Source organism: Onychomys torridus, chromosome 5 (genome assembly GCF_903995425.1).
Source record: "Onychomys torridus chromosome 5, mOncTor1.1, whole genome shotgun sequence".
NCBI lineage: Eukaryota > Metazoa > Chordata > Mammalia > Rodentia > Cricetidae > Onychomys > Onychomys torridus.
Genome location: NC_050447.1, coordinates 115626927 through 115641012, shown reverse-complemented (window position 1 = coordinate 115641012; position 14086 = coordinate 115626927). Strand labels below are relative to the sequence as shown.

The 14086-nt window shown below is 39.1% G+C and overlaps 1 pseudogene; it reads left to right on the top strand.

The window, feature by feature from the left end:
• The first annotated feature begins 352 nt into the window (after positions 1-352).
• On the top strand, positions 353-823 carry LOC118584673 (annotated as a pseudogene).
• Positions 824-14086: the final 13263 nt, after the last annotated feature.

Here is a 14086-nt window from a genome sequence, read left to right as displayed (position 1 = left end):
TTCATCAAGGCAAAGAAGCCATAGTGGCAGATATGAGGGGCTTGATTTTTGCCATTTTGTTGTCTATGATCATTTAAGGCATAGTAACTGGCTTTAGTTGATTTACAGTGTAGTTCTATATCAGCCTCCCCCAGAACCCCCTCCCCACCTCCTGGAAGCACTGTTCACTAGGAAACTCCTAAGTCAGAAGAGACATCCATCTGCACAGGTTCACAAATCACAGCAGAAAGCAGACACGGACAAACTATCCCTCAGAGGCTCATGAAGTATATCTCATGATTGCCTAGCTCTCTGCATCGCTTGATCCTACCCAGCATTCTCCCTGCACCAGCCTGCCTCACTCCTTGGCACCATGACCACGACTACCACCTTCAAAGGTGTGGACCCAACCGCGGGAATAGCTCCCAGATTTTGTGGTCCCCAGGTAGTGGGTCCAATTTTTCATTAGGCTTTGATAAATCAGCAGAACAGCCTGTGCAGAAGAATAAAATGGCCACTAACGTCTCCGGGACACCTCAAGAAAATCTCCCATCTTTGGGCCAAGTCAGCAGCTGCGAAGTCTAGTGGAGACAGGGAAGATTCAGAGTTGCCTGGAACACTGAGAAGTAACTCTTGTGAAGCAAGCTCTGAGACTTCTTAGACCCAAGGGAGGAAGTGAAATGCATGAAAATGTGGACACAAACTTCCAAGTCAACCTTGGGGAGATTGGAGAGAAGCCTGTGCCCATTCCTCTTCTGCTCTTGTGTCTAGCCCTGTGGTCCTGACCCCTCCACCATCTAGGAAAAACCTTCCCGGCAAGAAATCCAGCCTGGTCTTGAGTTAACTTCTTCTGTTAGAACTCGGTCCTTCTGATTCTTTTGTTCATGCTTGTGAACTGCACAATGAGAGCCTGACTGTACATCTTTTGGTTTCGCTTCATTAAAAGGGAAGCACGGAAGGAAGGAAGGAAGGGAGGGAGGGAGGGAGGGAGGGAGGGAGGGAGGGAGGGAGGGAGGGGAAAGAAAAGAAAAGAAAAACTATGACTAAGAAGAGCAGCATGACCCATTCAACTGTTGAGTCCAAAGATACTGAGATGGATAAAGTGCTGTATGAAGAACTGAAGCCTTACTTAAAAGATTACAGCTGGCAGGATGGCTCAATGCATAAAGGTACTTGATGCCAAGCCTAATAATAATATAATATAATATAATATAATATAATATAATATAATACAATATAAATCCAATGACTTTTTACTATAGCTAGGAGGGAAAAGTAAGGAGGTCGTTTCAGTATGGAAAAGGGCTTTCTCAGTAAGACAATTCACAATGGGATCTCATAGAAATATTTTTGTTTTGGAATCAGGGTAATTGTAGCCTCATAGAAGGAGTTTGGTAATGTTCTTTCTGTTTCTATTGTGTGGAACAATTTAAAGAGTATTGTCATTAACTCTTCTTTGAAGATCTAGTAGAATTCTGCACTGAAACCATCTGCTCCTGGGCTTTTTTTTTTTTTTTTTTTTGGTTGGGAGACTTTTAATGACTGATTCTATTTCCTGAGGGGTTATTGGACTATTTAAATGGTTTATTTGGTCTTGATTTAACTTAGGTATGTAGTACCTATCCAGAAAATTATCCATTTCTTTTAGATTTTCCAGTTTTGTGGAGTAGAGGTTTTTGAAGTATAACCTGATGATTCTCTGGATTTCCTCATTGTCTGTTGTTATGTCCTCCTTTTCATTTCTGATTTTGTTAATTTGGATGCTCTCTCTCTATCTTTTGGTTAGTTTGGATAAGGGCTTGTCTATCTTGTTGATTTTCTCAAAGAACCAACTCTTTGTTTCATTAATTTTTTGTATTGTTCTCTTTATTTCTATTTTACTGATTTCAGCTCTCAATTTGATAATTTCCTGGCATCTGTCCTTCCTGAGAGACTTTGTTTCTTCTTGTTCTAGAGCTTTCAGGTGTGCTGTCAAGTCACTAGTGTGAGATTTCTCCAGCTTCTTTATGTGGGCATTCAGTGCTATGAATTTCCCTCTTAGCACTGCTTTCATAGTGTCCCATAAATTTGGGTATGTGGTGTACTCATTTTCATTGATCTCTAGGAAGTCTTTGATTTCTTTCTTTATTTCTTCCTTAACCCATTGGTGATTCAGTTGAGCATTATTCACTTTCCATGAGATTGTAGGATTTCTGTAGTTTTTGTTGTTGTTGAAATCTAACTTTAAGCCTTGGTGGTCTGATAGAACACAGGAGGTTATTCCAATTGTTTTGTATCTGTTGAGATTTGCTTTGTGGCCAAGTATGTGGTCAATTTTAGAGAAGGTTCCATGGGGTACTGAGAAGAAGGTATATTCTTTTTGTTAGGATGGAATGTTCTGTAGATATCAATTAAGTCCATTTGAGTCATAACATCTGTTAAGTCCTTTATTTCTCTGTTAAGTTTCAATTTGGCCGATCTGTCCAGTGGTGAAAGTATGGTGTTGAAGTCTCCCAGTATTAATGTGTGGGGTTTTATATGTGATTTAAGCTTTAGTAATGTTTCTTTTACATATTTGGGTGCCCTTGTGTGTGGGGCATAAATGTTCAGAATTGAAACTTCATCTTGGTGGATCTTTCCTGTGATGAGTGTGTAATGCCTTTCTTTATCTCTTTTGATTGATTTTAGTTTGAAGTCTATTCTGCTGGATATTAGGATGGCTACACCAGCTTGCTTCTTAAGACATTTGACTGGAAAGTTTTTTCCCAGCCTTTTATTCTTAGGTAGTGCCTATCTTTGAATTTGAGGTGTTTTTCTTATATGCAGCAGAATGATGGGTCATGCTTTTCTATCCACTCTGTTAGCCTGTGTCTTTTTTATCTAATTTAGCTATGAAAAGGTGAATTAAGTCCATTGATATTAAGGGATATTAATGACCAGTGATTGTTCATTCCTGTTTTTTTTTTTTTTTCTTGTGGTAGTGTGTGTGTACTTCTTTTCTTTGGGGTTTACTGCTGTGTTATTATCTGTTGCCTGTGTTTTCGAGGGTGTATCTGACTTCCTTGGGTTGGAATTTTCCTTCTAGTGCTGTGAGCAAACTGGACGTGGGGGGGGGATGAAAGGCAAGGATCGAGGAAAAGAGAGCTTAGGGGAGCAGGAGATACCAGCTGGATCAGGAACAGAGAGGGAGAATAAGGAATAACAGACCATGATAAATGAAGACCACATGAGAACAGGAAGAAGCAAAGTGCTAGAGAGGTCCCCAGAAATCCACAAAGATACCTCCACAATAGACTACTGGCAATGGTCGAGAGAAAACCCGAACTGACCCACTCTGGTGATCCAGATGGCCAAACACCCTAACTGTCATGCAAGAACTCTCATCCAATGACTGATGGAAGTGGATGCAGAGATCCTCGGCCAGGCCCCAGGTGAAGCTCCAGGAGTCCAATCGGCAAGAAAGAGGAGGGATTGTATGAACAAGAATTGGTGAGACCATGATTGGAAAAAGCACAGGGACAAATAGCCAAACTAGTAGAAACACGTGAACTATGAACCAATAGCTGAGGAGCCCCCACCCTCTGGATAAGTGAGACAGTTGATTAGCTTGAACTGTTTGGGAGGCACTTTGCTCAGCCTGGAAGGAGGGGACTGGACCTGCCTCTAAGGAATCTACCAGGTTGAGCTGAATCCCCAGGGGAGTCTTTGCCCTGGAGGCGATGGGAATGGGGGGTGTGGTGGGGAGGGGGGGTGGGTGGAGAGAGGACAGGGGGATCTGTGGCTGATATGAAAAATTAAATTAAATTATAAGATTTTAAAAAATATAATAAAAAAGAAATATTTTTGTTTCTGTACAACAAAGGAAACCATCCTTCCAATGAAAAGACAGCACACAAAAGGGAGAATATCTTTGCCAGATTTTCTAATAGAATATTAGTGTATAAAACAAAACAAAATCCCCTAAATGTCTTCAGAGTCCTCGCAGCTTGTTGTAAACTTGTACAAGCACAATGAGAATCAGTACAGAATTCCTGAAAAAAAAAAAAAACAACTAAAAATAGATCTGCCTTGTGACTCAGACATACCACTCCTTTACCCAAAGGCTTCCAAGTCAACACACCACATAGACACCTTCACACCCATCTAAAGGTACACAACTTTCATTTACCAATTTAACAATTAATTAAGAATGCATACTTACCTATTGACAGTGTGTAAACAAGAGAAACATAGATAAAATTTGATAAAAGTGTACATAGATATTAAAGTTTTCCAAGGTGAAACTATAACTCATTCACATCCTGGAAAGCCAATTTCACTAACAACCAAACAAGAATTAAAGTATAATTTTTCTATTCTCATTAGCATTTTTGAGGTAAGTCTGGGAAAATACTGACAAAGATGCTCAGAAGAATGAAACATGTAACTTTTGTTGTTAATTATACAGGTTAATAGGATATAGAGTTCTGTCTATAATCCATCATGGTTGGAGGCTTTTGCTTTTAGAATAAGTGGAATTCCAAGTGACTGGTTTAGTTCACAAAGGTATTGCCCCCCCAAAAAAAATTAGTACAATGCACCAATGTATACCCAGAGCTTTGGGAAATCCTTTGGATGATAAACTCATTGAATGTTTATTTTTCCTTTTGTAGAAATATGCATACAACAAGGAGATCCCAAATATAACATACTCCTGGTGATAATGTGAAAGAAAAAAATCCATGCAAATCACATAATGGTTTGAGCTGTCTATGCTGTGATCTTGAGGATTCCTACTTTATGCTTCAACTGGAAGCCAAAGGAGCAAATTCTGAAGACTGCACACCTCCATCTACACTCAAATACATGATATGCTTGTGCTCATGGCCTCCCCTAAATCCAGAAATTGAAGCTACTTGCAGACAACTTGGCACGTTCAAATCAATATTCATCCCAAGACTTCTACAGGAAATTTCGTTAAGAAAAGACCCACAAAGCTCTCTTGGTCTCCTGTGCCTTCATTTCATATATGACTTGACTTTTTTTAGTATGGCTGTGAGTCACCATCTTGAATATCTTTATTTTTCTGATGAAATCTATCTTGGTCAATACCATTTAGCACAAGTTTATTTCAGCAAAGGACAATTTCTTGAGCCTGAGTTTAGGATGCCAATAGATGTCTGGGAGGCAGCTGACTATATGATGCTGCAGCTTGGAAGGTATGTGGAATTAATGCTTATAGTTACAGTTGTCAGTTTATGAATGACCTTTGAACCCATAGCTTTAGGGAAGACATGGTAGAGAGGGTGTTCTAGTCTCATTTCTGTTCCCATGACAAATATTACTTGGCTCACAATTCCAAGGTTCAGTCCATTATTCAAGGGAATTCAAGGCAGGAACTTGAAACATCACATCCATAATCCATAGAGAGAATATACATGTGGATCCTTGCTTGCTCTCTACTAACTCCTGCTTTTATATTTTTCTGGATCCCCTACTGAGAGAGTGGTACCACCCACAATGGACTCAGTCTTGCTATATCAATTAACAATCAAGACAACCTCCCACAGACATGTTCACAGGCCAGTCTAACAAAGATAACTCCTCATTACGACATCCTCCCAAGTGATTCTAGGCTGTATTAAGTTGACAGTTAAAACTATCCAGCTCAGAGGGGAAATGAAAGAAGGCTGAGTTCCTTGATACTTCAATATTCACTGTCTCAGACTTGGAGGAACTAGAGAAGGGGTAATTCATTGGGGAGTAGAAAAACCAAGAGAAGTAAGTCTCTTACAAACAAACTAACAAAATTAATCATGGAAAAGGGAGTCAGCAACTGTGTCACTGATGGTTTTCACGGGTCCTGTGCCACAGCATCATGATGAAGAAAGGGTCATTGGACTGAGCAACTTGACGTCAAGTTGTAATTGTCACGGGGTTGAAAGTCTGGGTAGGGTTGCTTTAAGAGAGAAGTGAGTAGAATAAAATGAAAGCATGAAAGCAAGTAACTTCTTTGAGATTTGCCTCCAATGGGACAAAGCCATGTCATAGCAGCAATGGAGAAATGGCTATTTTGGTATGTTTGGATTTCTATAATGAAACTACCACAGAATTGGTGCCTTATAAACAACAAAAGAGTTACTTCTCACAGTTCAGGACATGTCTAGGTCCAAGATCAAGGCACTGACATGTGTCATATCTTCTCACTGTAACTTCACATGGAGGAAGGAGTGAGACGACCCTGGGTTTTCTTCAGTTGGACCCAGTTAATTTATGGGGGCTCCACCACCTTCCAAAGGCTCCATCTTCATCATGCTGGGAGCTAAAATTTTAATACACAAAATTTAGGAGGAATATAAACATTTGGTTCATTTCAAGGGCTAAGGATGAATTTTCAAATTGGGTATTTTTGTTTTCAAGTCAGTGTTTCAGTGATTCAGTAGAGAATGCAAACACATTTGTCCACCCAGAGAGCTAGTCATAGGTGAAAAATTTGCGGTGCCCAAAGTTTGTTTGGCATTTTATAACCTCTTTCAGTTTACTTCCATAATAATCCTGGAAGGCAGGAACTCTACAGATGAGGAAAATATGATGTATTAAGGCTTTATAACTTGTTGGGACACACACTATCTTTATGTCCATCAACACTGCCACCAACGCCCTCTCTCAAATGAATACACACAGCTCAGTGCTACATCGTTTGGAGGGTTCATTTAAATGTGCTGCACCTACCTCTGGAATTCTCTTTTCATCTGGCATTGAACTTTTATAGCCAATTATCCTTGCATTCTCAGCCAGGTGAATGGTTTCTGCCAAAGGTGTGGAATGCCTTGTACCTGGAGGGGAATTCATATTTCGAAGTCATTCCTAGAGAGATAAGAGAAAGTTGCTGTCAGAGCCCTGGGTTCAAATACCAAGTGCATGTCTTCATAGGAGCCTGTGTAGGGCTTACTTCAAACCGTGTTTTCAATTGCACATCATAATGAAGGGGGTTGCAGAGCTAGATTGAAGCAGCAGCATTCCACAAATTCTTTCTTAAAATATATTTATTTATTTACTTCGTGTGGTGAGATGTGGCCACGAGTGCCAGGTCATAGATGTGGAGGTGAAGGGGCAACTTAAAGGATTAGATTCTCTTCTTGTATCATGTAAGTTCTAGGTCTCAAACTCAGGTTAATGGACTTAGGAACAAATGCCTCAACCTGTTGAGCTCTCTCACTGGTGCCTCAAACACTTGCTGTTTCCACACATTCAAAGGGATTGAATTGAAATAATATCTCTTATGAGAGAGTGGCATAATACTCTGATGAATTTGTGGGGATCGAGAAATTCTTCAAATAATTATTTCAAATTCTTCCCACAATGGGGTTTCCTAAATAACCAAGCATCCACCATTTCACTTTTCAGGCACAGGACTTAAATAATTCACATCCTCTTTGAACCTCAGATTCTCAGCTGTCCTAGAAGAAAAAAGTATTTTTGACTGCTTCATAAATGTCAGATGGCATGAAGTGCAGGAAGATTCCGGAAGCTTCTTCATAATTGACATGCATCATCTCCATCCTTGTAGGTTCCAAAAAGATCTAGACATTGTCTTTGTGCAAAGTGGGTTTTCTTTAAAATTTTAATTGGTATGCACTTTCCATAAGTGGTATTGGGTTAAATAAAACTCTTATGCAAGAATATAGTGTACATCAATACCTTCTCCCACTGAGCAGCCATCCCCATTTTTGATTAGTCTCCCACTAGCCCAGAGAGTTTTGCTTCTAAATTCCAAGTCATGTATGTATATATATTTATGTGTCTATATAAAATATGAGAAGTACAAATGAGAGAAAATATGTAGTATTTGTCTCTGTCACTGACCCAATTTACTTAGTTTGTTTATGTCCAGTTATACCCATTTCTCTGCAAATGATGAAGCAACACTCTTCTCCATGGCTGAAAAGGTCCCATTGTATTTGCATCATATTATCTCATCTGTTCCTCTGCTGATAGACACTTACATTAAGTCCTTAATTTAGATCCTGTGAGTGGTTTGCAATAAATATTAACTGGAAAATATCTCTGTGATTTGTGGACTTTCAGTCCTTTAACTGAACACCCATAGGTGGTATATCTAGGACTACTGTAATCTATGTTTTAATTTTTGAAGGATTCATTTCCATAGTGGATGAACAGTTGCTTTTCCTACCAGGACTGTATAAGAGTTCCCTTTTGTCCAAATCCTTGCAAGTACTTATTATTAGTTTCCTCAATAACTGGAATTCTGATATAATTTGCATGTCTCTGACTGCTGATGATATTGAACAATTTTTTCATGTTTATTTTCCCTTTGTATTTCATCTTTTAAGAATTGTCTGCACACACACACACACACACACACACACACACACACACACACTTAATTGATGAAAAAAGAGGTCATAAATTTGAAAGAGCAAGGAAAAGGGTATGTGGGAGGGCTTAGAAGGAGGAGAGGGATGTGGGAAAAAGACCCTCTTCTTAGAGAACTGTCTGCTCATTTCATTAGCCCACTTATCAATTAGGTTATCTGATTTCTTGCTATTTTGTTTTTAAGTTATGTATATTTTAAATAATAATGCTCTGTTGGCTGCACAGCTAGTGAAGCTTTTCTCCTGTTCTGTGGGCTGTTTCTTCTCTTGTTTAACTGTTTCCTTTGGTGTACAGAAGCTTTGTAATTTCATGATATCCCATTTGTCAGGTGGCATTGTGTCCTGAGCAGCTGGACTATTCAGCATGTCCTTCCATGTGCTTACATCCTGAAGAGTTTTCTCTACTTTTTTTTCTAATAATTTTGGAGCACCTTGGTCACTATCTGGCTGTAGTTGCATGGCTTTGTGTCTGGCTCTTCTATCCTAATCATCTGTCTTTCTGTTTTGTATCAATGCCATGCTGGTTTTGCTACCATGGCTCTGTAGTATACCTTGAAATCAGGCATAGTGATATCTCCAGTCTTACTCGTTTTACTCAGGATTGCTTTAGCTTTTCTGCTTCTATATAAATTTTAAATTAAAAAAATTCTCTTTTTGAGATACTTTTTCTGTCTTTGTGAAGGATGTCATTAGAATGTTGATGGGCATTGTACTGAGTCTGTAGATTCCTTTTGGCAGGATATCCATTGTCACAATGTTAGTCTTCCATTCTGCAAGCAAGGGAGTTGTAAGGTTGCATTTTGAAGATAGGAAATGAAATTGACTCTGAGCATTCAGGGCAAGTACTGTGTGGTTTGTCAGTGTATATTGTCAGTGAGTTAAATGTTGCTGCCTCCAGGAAATGCTCTTATTTATTATTTATTTATTTATTTACTTATTTATTTATTTATTTATTTATTTATTTACTTACTTACTTACTTACTTACTTATTTTGTTGATAACATATAGGTTTGTTAGATAAAGATGATACTATATCCATTTCAGATTCAAATGTTCTTGTGGTTGTCTCTGTGACATTGCTTTTTTATAGCATTTGTTCTGATATTCAAGGCACCTGGGCTTGTGTTACCTTTAACTTCCATGATAAACATTACATATGAGTTAAATTTTTAGATTCTTTCATCAAAAGTTTTACTGCCAATATTTAAGACTAGAGTGTGTTGTTGGCCTTTATTTTTTCTCTTGACTTTTTTGCTCTTTGAGGGGCCTGCCACCCAGCTCCCAAATAAATCACATGGAGGATTATTCTTATTTATGAAAGCCCAGCCTTAGTTTAGCTTGTTTCTTGCCAGCTTTTCTTAACTTAACCCTTATCTACCTTTTGTCTCTGGGATTTTACCTTTCTCTATTTCTGTATATCTTTCCTTTCCTTCTTATCCCATGTCTGGCTGTGTGGCTGGCCCCTTTTTTTTCCGCTCCTTAATTTCTCTCCTCTTTCCTTTTCTCCTTCTATTTATTCTCTCTGCCTGCCAGGCCCTCCTATCTTTTCTTCTGCCTTGTTATTGGCTATTCAGATCTTTATTAGACCAATCAGTGTTTTAGACAGGCAAAGTCGCACAGCCTCACAAATTAAAAAAAAATGTAACATAAAAGAATGCAACACATCTTTACATCATTAAACAAATGTTCCCCAGCATAAACAAATGTAACATATCTTAAAATAGTATTCTACAACAAGTGTACTTTGGTTAATAGAATGTTCTGTATCTGTAAAGTTCAACAAATTCATCTGAGGTGAATAATAAAATACAGACTCTGCCTTTTCCAGGAAGTTGAATTTTTATTTTGCCATAATCTGATGTGAATGGTGAGTTGTTTGTCTGACATACATGAGACCTGGTTACCATTACCACATTTCAAAAAAAGAAAGAAGTAAGAAGCAGCCCTTCACATTTCAGTTCCAGTAAGTCTGCACACCCTAAGTATAGTATAGGTTGTAGAATTCAATAATTGGTGGAAGGTAGATTAAAATGGAACACAGAAAAAGCAAAGCAAATAAAAAGTACCACAGAGAGCATAGCAAGTCCATACCTCAGCAAAGAGGAAAAACACATTAAGGTTATAAAGTATATAGTCCATTTTCTCCCATTAAGAAGCAGCCAACCCCTTCTACTAACATAAATTTACCTATTAGCATAGATTTCCAAAAAAACACTAATGAGGTGTTTTCTTACTTATTTCTTCATACTGTGATATCAAATGAATTCCTTATATTGGAAGTAATCTAACAAAATTAATCAATATGTGATGTTATTTAGTTAAGATAGCATGTTGCTGTGGAAAAAACAGTGTTTACATCAGAACATTTTTAAAATATGTTAATTTTAAATAGACACAAAATGGGTAGCACAAACTTTTTCGAATTTGGAGATGGTTGGGGGAGGAGCTCAATTGGTAGACTGGTTGACTAGCATGCATAAAGACCTGGGTTCGATCCCCAGCACCACATACACTGGGTGGGCATGGAGTTACAGTCCTGTAATGCCAGTACTGAGGAGGTAGAGGGAGGAGTATCAAAAGTTCAAGGTCATTTTTGACTATACAGTGGATTTGAGGCTAGCCAAAACAAACAAAAACTATCAAATAAGTCACATCAAAATGCCCAACAGTCCAATTAAGAAATGGGCTATAGAACTAATCAGAGAATTCTCAACAGAGGAAGCTCAAATGGCTGAAAGACATTTAAGGAATTGTTCAACATCCCTAATTATCCGGGAAATGCAAATCAAAATGACTCTGAGATACCACCTTGCACCTGTCAGAATGGCTAACATCAAAAACACAGAAGACAGCTTATGCTGGAGAGGATATGGAGCAAGGGGAACTCTCCTCCACTGCTGGTGGGAATGCAAACTTGTACAGCCACTTTGGAAATCAATATGGTGCTTCCTTAGAAAATTGGGAATCCATCTCCCCCAATACCCAGCTATAGCACTCTTGGGCATATACCCAAGGAATGCTCAATCATACCACATGGGCATTTGCTCAGCTATGTTCATATCAGCATTGTTTGTAATAGCCAGAACCTGGAAACAACCTAGATGCCCTTCAACTGAAGAATGGATAAAGAAAATATGGTACATATACACAATGGAGTACTACTCAGCAGAGGAAAACAATGACATCATGAGGTGTGCAGGCAAATGGATGGATCTAGAAAAAATAATCCTGAGTGAGGTAATCCAGACTCAGAAAGATGAACATAGTATGTACTCACTCATAGTAGGATACTAGATGTAAAACAAAGATGACTAGACTGCTACACAACTCTAGGGAGGCTACCTAAAAAACAGGACCCTAAGAAAGACACAGAGATCACCCAATAACAGAGAAATGGATGAAATCTACATGAACAACCTGGATGACAGTGGGAGTAATGAAGGGCAAGGTTCAAGGTAAAGAGAGCTTAGAGGAGCAGGAGATCCCAGCTGGATCAAGAACACAAGAACAGAAAGGGAGAACAAGGAATAACAGACCATGATAAATGAAGACCACATGAGTACAGGAAGAAGCAAAGTGCTAGAGAGGTCCCCAGAAAGCCACAATGATACATCCACTGTAGACTACTGGCAATGGTTGAGAGAAAGCCTGATCTGACCTAGTCTGGTGATCAGATGGCCAAACACCCTAACTCTCGTGCTGGAACTCTCATCCAATAACTGATGGAAGTGGATGCAGAGATCTAGGCCCCAGGTGGAGCTCCAGGAGTCCAATTGTTGAGAAAGAGGAGGGACTGTAAGAGTGTGAATTGTTGAGACCAAGATTGGAAAAGCACAGGGACAAATAGCCAAACTAATGGAAACACATGAATTATGAACCAAAAGCTGTGGAGCCCCCAAATGGATCAGGCCCTCTGGATAAGTGAGACAATTGAATAGCTTGAACTGTTTGGAAGGCACCCAGTCTGTGGGACCAGGATCTGTCCTTAGTGCATGAGCTGGCTGTTTGGAACCTTGGGCTTACACAGGGATACTTTGCTCAGCCTGGAAGGAGGGGACTGTACCTGCCTGTACTCAATCTACCAGGTTGAGCTGAATCCCCAGGGGAGTCTTGGCCCTGGAGGAGATGGGAATGGAGGGGAGGGGCTGGGGGGAAGGTGGGAGAAGGAGGGGGAGGACAGGGGAACCCATGGCTAATATGTAAAATTAAAACACAAATATAATAATAATTTTTAAAAAGTTTAAAACAAAAACAAAAACAAAAAACTATCAAATTAAAAAAACCTCCAAAATTATATGAGTTTTGCATGCATATAATGATGAGTATACATTCTTATATGATCATATGTATCTTATGATGATCATATGTAGGACAAAAGTGTGTAAATAAAGACAGAGCACATGGTTAGAGAAAAACACGGAGAGAGATCTAGTAAATCCCTGTTTCTGTGTATAGAGCCTTCTCACATGTAGTTCTATTTGAAATTTTCTTAATGCCATTTTAACTCATTGTATGCACATGTATGTGCACATGTATGTATATCTGTTGATGGGGGAAAGCATTTACTATTACACTTTGAGCACTAAAATAAACTGAGTACCACCACCAACAAAATGAAGCCCTAAAATGTTTCAAATACTAAATAACAAAAAATCCAGACTCCCAATGATCATTATTCAAGATGACCTGCCCTCATGCTCTCAAGAAACCAACAGCTCATCATACCACAGGCACTGAAACTACTGTCTAGGGGCCAAACCAGCCCTGGAGCCATTGTACTGTGATCTCATGAACTAAAAATGAACTTTACATTGTTTTATTTGTCTTTTGTTTTTTCATTCTGTGTGTGTGTGTGTGTGTGTGTGTGTGTGTGTGTGTTTCAGTACTGGGAAGGAACCAGGGCCTCTGTGTATGCCGAGCAGGTCCCTTCTCAATGAGCTACAATTACAGCCCTCTTGACTCTTTTTATTTTGAGATGAGTTCTCACTAAGCTTCCAAGTCTGATCTTGAACTCACTCTTAGCTGAGGCAGGGCTTGAAAGTGTGATTCTCTGAACTCAGGCACCTGAGTAAGATTTTCCTCTCTTTTTTATTTTTATGATTTTGGCATTTGCAAATACACTTTGTTTCAGTTGATTCTCCCTTGCCCAGCCGTCTCCTCACCTTCCTGTCGCTCTTTCCCTCTGATGTATACTTTTGTATACAGTGTCCCCTTCCACTGGAATAGCTCATGTGTTCTGTTGCCTTGTCACAGCCTCTCTGAACTGCTTATTCCATATCATGGGCCCCTTTCTACTTTTATGTGTTTTATCCAAGATTCACTGTGTCTTTTTAACTATTTTTTGCTTCAGGCTTCTTTAGGAACCTCACATAGGCAGTTCAAAGTTAAGCTACAGTCAACCCTGAATTTTGCAGTTGCTCATAATGTGGAGATCAATACAAACACTCACACAGAAAATACTACAGATGAGAACAGATAAGATTGCAAGCCATGATTGCACAAAGAGTGTTTCCATATTGGTACAGAGTGTGAGGGGTGCATACTTAAATTGCCAAATCAAATTAGACTTAACCTCAAACAAGTAGTAGACCTCATTCGTTTCAGTGAACAACAATTGGCTCCAAGCTACAGGTAGAAAAACATACACTCAGTGAGAGATTATCTGTAGCTTATAAAGAATGCTAAGATGTCTCCGTTGATTCCTCCCCTGAAATGACAGGAGAAAACACAGTGTATGTACTAGTGACTAAATA